This window comes from Mixophyes fleayi, unplaced genomic scaffold, assembly GCF_038048845.1.
Source record: "Mixophyes fleayi isolate aMixFle1 unplaced genomic scaffold, aMixFle1.hap1 Scaffold_35, whole genome shotgun sequence".
In the NCBI taxonomy this organism is placed as follows: Eukaryota; Metazoa; Chordata; class Amphibia; order Anura; family Limnodynastidae; genus Mixophyes; species Mixophyes fleayi.
The window spans coordinates 505006-515688 of record NW_027447498.1 but is presented as its reverse complement, the minus strand read 5'-3'; positions in this window follow the sequence as shown (position 1 = coordinate 515688).

Here is a 10683-nt window from a genome sequence, read left to right as displayed (position 1 = left end):
AACCCAAACTGGTGGCAACCAGTTTGTCTTCTTTATTTTAATCTGGAAACATTGCCGGACCCTTCCATTTGTGATGAAAGACCAGATATTGTTATTTTGGTTACTCAGACACTGTGGCTTTCAGTTGGGTCCTGCGGGGGGACCCTGTCGCCAGCTGACGGACTCTGGAACAGAAAAAAAAAGCAGGGCCCTGTCGTCCGGGCTGGGGATGTTTTGTGTCCATCTCTGGTGCTTAACGTACCGAAGAATCTGATGTTCTTCTGGAAGCAGTCAAAAAAATATTTGGCCTATTTGGGGGAACAATTTAGTTTTTGAAACAAAAGAATGCAGAATTTCCTACCAATAATATCCTCCATGCACATCTTATTCTGCACCTTTCACCAGAATAAGCAGCACAGACATCAGCATCCATCCATTCTGTGCATGCTCCAGAAGTAGTCATCTAAATGTATTTTGCTGAAATATATTACAATTTCCATGACTGTCCACCTGTCAGTCAATTAGTGACAAATGTTTGTAAATTAGAAAATAAGTGTTTAGTCCATTTGCACCGGACTGAAGTTTCTGAATCTGACGTTGCCATATTCCACTTGGCTCAGCTTCTCCAACATCTTCCTCATGTTGGAATGAGCTTCCTCTACCAAAATAGTGATCTGTCTTCTTCTGGCACACTCTTTGCAGATGCACTTTACACAAATCTATCACAGAACTTGCAGTAAATTTGACATGCTAATGGCACACAAACTGAATGAGTATTTTTTTTATAATATGTATTTGTTAAATGGAACAATTTAAGTACCCCTTTGTTCGAAGCACTATGAAACAGTACTTGGGGCAGGCCGTAGGGTCAGCAAATATCCAATAACGTATGAAACTTTGAACAGAACATGCCACACTAGAAATTATAAACTTGTCTGCAAGTTATGTGATATGGCACCTTCTTTCATCCTTTTTTTTTGGGGAGTTTGTTGCATATTAACATCAACTTTCTCTTCCACCTCTCGGTTTCTTTTGCTTGAAGACGATTCAGCATTTCTGAAAATGCAAAAAGTCAATGATATATGTTTCTGGAAAGTCATTTATAGTGGGCTATTATGTGTGTATGTGGATAGAAATAGAGATATATTTATTTTATTAGAACCTTAATGTAGATGTATGCTGGGTGTTTGATGGAAGTGACATCACTGTAATAAAATTGCAGTAAGTATTTCAGCAGTGTCACAATAGCTGCAGTGAGATGAACTACTAGACAGGTTTAATCAGCAGCGTTTGCACTGTCTATTGGTGCTGCTGAGTTATCATGTGTGTAATAAGGGCACAGACTTGTACAGTGTGTATATACACGTACCTTATTGTAGATGTATGCTGGGTGTTTGAAGATTTCCTGTGAAGCTGATTGCTGTAGAATTGTCTATATACAGATATCTGTGAGAAGCTAAGACGCTACATCTGTTGTGATGCAACACTCGGCTTATCAAAGAGAGCCCTGTATAGAAGTGTCAGCACCCTAGGAGAGGATATATATATATATATATATATATATATATATATATATATATCTTATTGTAGATGTATGCTGGGTGTTTGATGGAAGTGACATCACTGTAATAAAATTGCAGTAAGTATTTCAGCAGTGTCACAATAGCTGCAGTGAGATGAACTACTAGACAGGTTTAATCAGCAGCGTTTGCACTGTCTATTGGTGCTGCTGAGTTATCATGTGTGTAATAAGGGCACAGACTTGTACAGTGTGTATATACACGTACCTTATTGTAGATGTATGCTGGGTGTTTGAAGGAAGTGACATCACTGCCATTCACCTGCCAACCAGGAAGTGCTGAGTGACAGGAAATACCTGGCAGCCATGCTCATTTCTCAGCACATAGCACATTGTACAGACATGTGTTCACAGCTCTCCTGACTCTTCTTATTCATTTCACCTCAGACCATTCTACAACAATCGGCTTCTCAAAGAGAGCCTTGTATATAAGTGTCAGCACCCTAGGAGAGGAGATAGATAGATAGATAGATAGCTAGATAGAGATGCAGCTCTTTGCAAATTGAAAAATGGTTCCAGAGAAGTGAATATCACACAATATCAATATCTGAGTGAGAGAAGTTAAAAATATCCAAGGCAATGTAAAATACAATATAACATTTTAATATACAATTAAGTCACAATGCTCAATATCAAAAGTATATATCAAAAGTCGTATACTGTGGAGATTAACCTATTATCTAATCTTTACATAACAGTTCCACTGGTGTTCACACTTATTATGATTGATCATCTACAATCTTATATAATAGTTCCATCTGTGTTTACACTTGCTATTATGATTGATCTATAATCAATATCATATCTTCTAATTTATTACTGCAGTAATATATACTTTTTATATTGAGTATTGTGACTTTTAATTGTATATTAAAATGTTATATTGTATTTTACATTGCCTTGGATATTTTTAACTTCTCTCACTCAGATATTGATATCATGTGATATTCACTTCTCTGGAACCATTTTTCAGCGCTGTGTAATTGTTTTCTTCCCAGGAGATTATAACCCTAACTCCCAGGCTCGGGTCTATGGAGGAGAAAATACTTTACCTACAGCTTGGCAGGGTGCTTTGGATACATATCAGTGAGAAGCTAAGATATTCACCAATAGTGCAAAAGCACTCAGCTTCTCACAGATATCCACAGAAGTTTATTCAGATCCCTATTCAATATATTTACCAACCAGCAGGGGATGTCAAGATGGTTTTATTGTACATTGGGTGGAATTCTGCAGTAATGAAATTACATTGATTAAATGGATTGTATCGGGGGGGGAGGAAGCACGGCAACCACTGACACTTGCACAGAGGAAAGGCCTAGCATCCCAGGACATATCTGTAAATAAAATAAAATTATATTTTAAAAAGTACATTGATAGTCAATTAAAATATATATTAGACAACAGGTGATAATACTTAAAAGTGGCAAGTTTTTCTGCTCAAAGGCATTTCCCAGCGATTTGGGTCACACGTGACTTTACCGGTCACTTGGTCATTGTTGGAAGTTTCATGCAAATCTGAGATGGCTCGGCCTCCATTCTCGGTTCTGCATTATGCGTAGATAGAGCGTGCTGTTTTATCAGGTTCCTTGCTATATCTATCTCTGTAGCTTCCACCTTTACCTGCATCCTCCTGGCACCAACATATGTTTATCCCCAAAATGTGGCTTATCCCCATTCCAGAACCTGGAAAGCTGAAGAATGCAAACTCCCGAGCTAGTTTCAGATAGTTGGTAGATAGATACGTTCACGGCACTAACAGTCATCCGCCAGCTCTGCTTTTTCCAACAGCAAGAATAAGCTGTTTTTTTGGAATGACATAGCCAGCACAGACATCATCCATCCATCCATTCTGTGCATGCACCAGAAATATTTATCCAAATATATCTTGCTGAAATATATTAGAATTTCCATGACTGTCCACTAGTCAGTCAATTAGTGACCAATGTTTGTAAATTAGAAAATAATTGTGTTTAGGCAGCTTAAGCTGTAATGGAAGTGAATAGCATTGATTACTATAATACATACAAACTGCACAGTGTGAATCTTTCTTGCAATATCAATATTTATTAGTCTTTGGGTAACATGTGGGTCCAAGATGGCCTGTTTACTGGTTTAACCTCTTTAGTTGGAGTTAATTTGCTTTAAAATCGGATTTATAAACTGCACATTTGAACATTACAGTTAACCATCATTAAGAAGTGGCTGCTTTATTTAAGAACAAAAATAAATACAAAATACCATACAGGTGTCAAATAACTGCCTTCCATATTCTCGCCTCCACTCACCCAGTTCATTAAAACACAAAATTATGACTGACTCTTCAAGCTTCCTGAATCAGCTACAGTTGATTAATAGGGCCTTCAGATTAAAAATGATTGTGTTTGTCCCTGGGGGAGGAAAGGTCTCGTGATGGAAGGGGCAGAATATCACAAATATCAAAGGGCTGTCAATCTTGTATGGGTTTAAATTAAAGAAACCCAACAAATTATTTAGCCTCTTTAGGGGAAACAATTTAGTTTTAGAAACAAAGGAAATTCTAGAATGTAGAATTTCTTACCAATAATATCCTTCATGCGCATCTTATTCTGCGCCTTCCTCCACTTGTCATAGCAAAAACGACCTTTGCAGACACAATAGTTACTTGAATGACATAATTCATATCGATTTATTTTTTTAATGAAAAGGGGATTTTATTTACTTTTTCAAAATCGTAAAATTTGAGGTAAAATACTTTACTTTCAAATTTTGTACAAAATACAGAGCTATCACATACCCCTGGGAAACTATGTATATTATACATATATTTCTATATAACATTACATCATATATATAATATATATGCCAAAAAAGGTGTGTTTTTTTAAAAAAAATATGTATTTATTAAACGGAACAATTTAAGGAGCACTTTGTTGGAAGCACTCTGAAACGGTACTTGTGGCAGGGAATGATTGCAGCCCGTAGGGTCAGTAAATATCCGATAACTGTCCACCAGTCAGTCAATTGGTGACAAATGTTTGTAAATTAGAAAAGAATTGTTATGATTTAACACTCGGTTAAAGTCCAAGTCTGACAGGCCCACTGAACCACTGGGAATTAAAATGTAATTTAGGTTGTGTATACTAATACATCAGTGCGGAAGAACTAGTCTAATCCTCTGTTTGTAAGAAGGGCACACAATTCATTTCATCCTGCCAACAGTTTAGACCATATATTTGTGGTAACAATGTACTTTGACAACCACCTCCATGGAGGCAGCTGTTACTTTGACTGTAGCCAGCTGATTGTAAGGAAGCAGCAATAATGTCCTCTAGGAAAGTGCAGGCACTCTAAGGTGGAGGTTCATCGTCCATGTGAAGGGGATGTGTCAGGATAAATGATGAAAATACATCTTTCATACTTTCTGGGGGAGTTTGTTGTACCTCATCTTCCTCTTCCACCTCCTGGTTTCTTTTGCTTGAAGTCGATTCAGCATTTATGAGAATACAAAGTCAATGGCCCCAGTGGGTCAGGTGTTATGTTTCTGGACAGTCATTTATACTGCAGTTTCATCTTTTGAACAGTCATCTATATTGAGCTATTATGTGTGTGTATGTATGTATGTGTGTATATATATATATATATATATATATATATATATATATATATATATATATATATATATATATATATATATTATAATAATTTTTTTTTTTTTTTTATTAGAATCATATTGTACATGTATGCTATGTGTTTGAAGGAAGGGTTAGGGTCACTGTAATAATATTGTAGTACGATTTTCAGCAGTGTCACAATAGCTGAGTGAGATGAAGAACCACTAAAAACAGGTTTAATCAGCCGTTTTTGCACTGTCTATTGGTGCTGCTGAGATATCATTGTGTGTAATAAGGTCATAGACTTTCTCCCATTTGGGTTGTTTTTAATCTTCTTTCCACTTCATCATGGGATATTAAAGTTTCATGGTAGTCGCATAAGATCTCCCCTTTCCGAAACAGCCTGGTGGCAACCACTTTCTTTCCTTTAGTTTCATCTGGAATAAATGCCAGACCCTTCCATTCCTGACGGGAGATCAGATGCTCTACATCCTTGTTGTCTTTTTTGGACCCTGTGGCTTCCAGTTCACTAAAATCTCGCAGGTTCGCGGGATGTTTTGTTTCCATCCCTGGAGCTCAACATATTTAATAATTTGACGTTCCTCTGGAAGCCTTGTCCAAAAACGACCTGAAGAAAATTGACAAAACAAATATTAGAATGGCTAAAAAACATTTTAATAGTGCATAATCAAAGGGCTGTCAATCTTGTATGGGTTTGAATTAAAGAAATCCAACACATTATTTAGCCTTTTTAGGGGAAACAATTTAGTTTTAGAAACAAAAGAATGTAGAATTTCTTACCAATAATATCCTCCATTCGCATCTTATTCTGCGCCTTCCGCCACTTAGGGAAAGTGATCAAAAGTGCGTGGGTGCCAACAGAATCACATATCTGTATTAAGGTCTCCTGACCCGTGATTTATGGCCCCCTGGATTGCCAGTCCAGATGCACATTTGTCCCAACCTTTCAAAGCTGCATTCCAGCCCTCTAACCAAAGAGGCAAGTGCTGATCTGCCACAACTGCACTTGATCTTGGCCGAAAGCCATAAAGAGATGTGAAGGCTGTAGGGCCTTCTGTGACTGCCCTCCAAATAAGTGTTTCTTGGTCTTTTTGTTTCTCAGATATCTGTCCCCAAGTCTGTAGTTTAGTGTGGGCATTGTGCAAATATACTAAGGAAAGGAGGAACTTCCATGCATAGATCAGGCTCTGAGCCTTTAACAGATGCGCAAGAACATCTACTTCACGCTGGAAACCATTTTCTAGTGGAGACAGTATAGGATGGTGAATGGTTGTACTTTTTTAAAATTGCTTCCAAGATGTTAACTAGCGCCTCAGAGTTTATGAATTTTTGAGTGCACAGTGTGTACATTTTCTCATAGAAATCTGCAATTTCCATGCGAGCCTGACCAAAAAATACAGTTCTGACAAATGTGAAAGCAGTTCTACCTAGTGAGGAGCTGTCCCACCAACAGCATTTCTACCTGTAGTTACCACTTTATTGAGTTCATTGTACAGTGAGGTATAATTTGTCCTGATAGAATTTTTCCTACTAAAGAAGCCCCTTCCCCTCCAAAGGAGGCTTTTCTAACTCCATAATCAAAGTGGAGTATTTTGCAGTAAATTTGATATATTAATGGCACACAAACTGCATGAGTTATTTTTTTTTTTTTTAGAAAATGTGTATTTATTAAACACAACAATTTAAGTAGCACATATCTAAAACACCCTGCCAAGCTGATCCAAAGATTCTTTTGATATGATTTTTATACTTTTGAAATAAAAAAGGTTTTTTCCAAAATATGTATCCAATGTACAGATATCTGTGAGAAGCTTAAGATATTCACCAATTGTGCAAAAGCTCTCGGCTTCTCACAGACATTGCACTGGGATCTGAATACACTTCTGTGTATATCTTTACCAACTTTTACCAAATTTTATTTACTTTTTCAAAATCGTAAAATTTGAGGTAAAATACTTTACTTTCAAATTTGATACAAAATAGAGCTATCTCATACCCCTGGGAAAATATGTATATTATACATATATTTCTATATAACACTATATCATATATATATATATATATATATATATATATATATATATATATATATATATATATATATATATATATATATATATATATAATGTAACCCCCTGTCACTGTGTGTATTGTGTGGTGCAATGGGTACACAGTGCACCTCCTTCTCAAGCCCAGGCTAGCTGATGGGCCATGGGTGTAAATGATCAGGGGGTCCCTGCACATGCAGGTGTTTCTCTGTAGTTAGTGGGACACAGGTGATGCAGTGTAATAAAAGTCACAATAAATTTGGGCGCCAGACCATCTCTATAACAAATTAAACTCTTTATTTACACTCCTCTTCCTCCAGCACGATAATCATATTGGTTTCATCAATAAAGAAATATATGTACAGCTCCTCACTCTCTCCAGCACAGTTCTTAATCAGCAATACGAATATGGTTGCAAATATCTTATTACTCCTCCTGCACAGTTCTTAATGTTATCCAGATGTTATGTAACATAAATCATAGGTTTTTCTTACACTCCATACTCACTGCAGATCACCCTCCTCTGCAGGGCACTCACATGGATGCTAACAGTCAGGCCGCTTCTCCTCCATGCAGCTCTGACACACTCTGTGTAACTCTCAGCTGCAGCTCATCCCTCCTCTGCGGGGATGATGTCTCCTGTCGGCTCTGACACGTCACTCTGTGTACTCCCAGCCTCAGGATCTGACAATACAGCTACCATGCCTCTTGTAGCAACCCTCACTCCAGGGGCTCTTCCATGCAGATGTCCCCCTCTCTCTTGGGTTCTCTATAGTGACATGGAGTTCTCCCCCTCATCCAGGGCACACATTCCTTGCCCTGGCTGTCACCATCCTCAGACTTCCAGGCAAGGCTGGGGGATCCTGGATCTTCCACCCCACTCCCAGGTCCCCAGCTACATCTCTCCTCTTCTGTATCACCTCTCTATATCTCTCTCTCAATTCCTCCCTTTCTGACAGCCCCTCCTTCTTCTCCCCTAGTCTCACAGACTGGGCTGGGTTATCACCATGGTAACCAGTTTATGTAACTTTTCATAAACTTCTAGCTTGCCCTCTAGGTGACCCCTCCTGTATTCACTGAAGTAAAGGCTTTACTAACATGCCACTAGGGGGCGTTACATATATATATATATATATATATATATATATATATATATATATGCCAAACAAGTTGTGTTTTTTTAAGACTTTTTAGAAATTGTAACGTCTAAAGACACTGCACAGATTAGCTAGTTTACAGTTGTGTACATATGGAGGAGTGTTGGACAAGGGATATTCCTTGTGGCTTAGAATATACTAGAAGAGGTACATTAGAAAAATACAAATATTTGATACGCACCATTTCCTCATCCTGCTGAAGTACAAAAGTAGCAACTTGCTGCGTGGATGTCTTATGGTTCTTCACACCAACAACAGTAGTGTTTACCACTTCATCTCCAAGATTGCGCTGATGGCGTTTCCTTTGCAGCCACTCAGTCACCTGCAGATGATAAAGTCATTTAACTTATCTACAGTTTACCTGGAGGAAACAGAGGTCAGGTATTAGGGTGTTACTTACTGTCATGTTCTGCACTACACCCGGTCGTTGCAGGTGCTTGAGAATGACCACAGCCTCCAGATAGTAGAGGATTGTCAGCTTCTCTTTTTTCCTCAAGCTTCTGATCTGTTTTAGCTTTCTCAATGGCTTCAAGAAATCCAGGCTTTGCCACCGCCAGAAGCTTACGGTACTCCTCTGGGGTTTTAATGTCATCACTCAGCAAGTCGTACCTGTAAATAATACATACAAGAATGATTACACATGCAGCAGTTATAATATAATTGTACAATAATGTAGGACAGCCGAGGAGCTGTTGTAGGTACCTAGACACCCTGACTGTTGCAGTGCACAGTTTCTACCTAGAGCTTATGTGTATCTTTTGAATAGTTATTTAAAAGCAATTTCCTTTACCCTTGTCAGAGAGGTCTATGAGGAACAAAACTATGTATACCTGAAGTAAAACTGTGCCTGCCCCTGAATCCGTGCTTGAGTGTTACCTTTTTGCCACGATCTCCTTTGAGACGGCTTTATTGATGGCCCCTTGGATGTCCTTTGTCCGATTCATAAAAGATTGAAAGGCTTCAAACAGGTCCTTGTTTTGAAGCACCAGGTTGGTGGATGTGATCTGGTACTGAACAAACCTCTTCAAGCTCTTAAGATAGTTTGCAGCAGTCTGGTTCGTTAGTCCAGTTTCTCTAAGCTTGTTAAAATACTGGATGGTTTTTTCAATGTCCAGTACAAAATCCAAGGAGACTTTTGTTCTGTCCATGTAGAACAAGTACCTTGCGACATTTTCCACCTAAGATTAAAAAGTCCCACTGAACCATCTGACTTGTCACATTTGGCAGCTGATGCCTAGGAAGTGTTGGTTATAAAGGTATATTGGTGTTTACAAAGCCTGTTTCTTAAAAAAAACAAGTGTGCAGGCAGTGACATAGGAAGTGTAACACTGGCACAGGAAATACCTGGCAGCCATGTTCAGTTCTCAGCACATACCACATAGTAAGGACATTTTTTCACAGCTCTCCAGCCTCTTCTTCATTTGAACTCAGACCATTCTACAACAATCAGCTTCACAGGAAATCTTCTGTGTACACATCTGTGAGAATCTAAGACACTACATCTGTTTTGATGACACACTCGGCTTTTCAAAGACAACCTTATATGTAGGGAGCCCTTTATGCACTCACTAAGAGTGTCAGCTCCCTGGGAGAGGGTTCTAGGTCAGATGCCAAGTGAGACTGAGCTATCTGTACAGCACTGCGGTATATAAATATATGATGTGCTAAAAGCCACCAGGTCACATGTGACCTCCCCTTTAATATTCTGTCCATATGACCATTATACACTGTGCAGGAGTAGACGGATATATATAGGAATTGGGTAAATATATATATATATACACATCACTGCAACAGTTTGAAAAGATTAATGTTATATAGAGATACATATTTTTAAAGACAACCTTATATTTACAGTATCTAAATAAAAACTACAGTGATATTCAATAAAATTATATATTTATTGGACAACTGGTGATATTAATACATAATTAACAGTTAATGATATAGGTGCAACTATTTATGAACATATTAAAAATTTGAAAATAACCCAAACAATATTTTAAACCAGGACACAAAAAACTAATCGTCTAGAAAAGAGAGGTCAGCCCCTTCCCCTCCAAAGGAGGCTTTTGTAACTCCATAATCAAAGAGCAGTTCCACTCCAGGACTGATGTCCTCTGACGCCATCAGTAATATTGAAGATATGGAATTGTTGAAAAGGATTAAAGATATTGGCTTAATGTTGAACTTGTGTCTTGAATGATTGATTTTTCTACCAAAAGTCGATTGAAGGTGTGGGTGACAACTGCATGGCGCAGTTGTTGCGTCCACACACAAACGTTTTTGCTTTGAGTCTTTAAAAA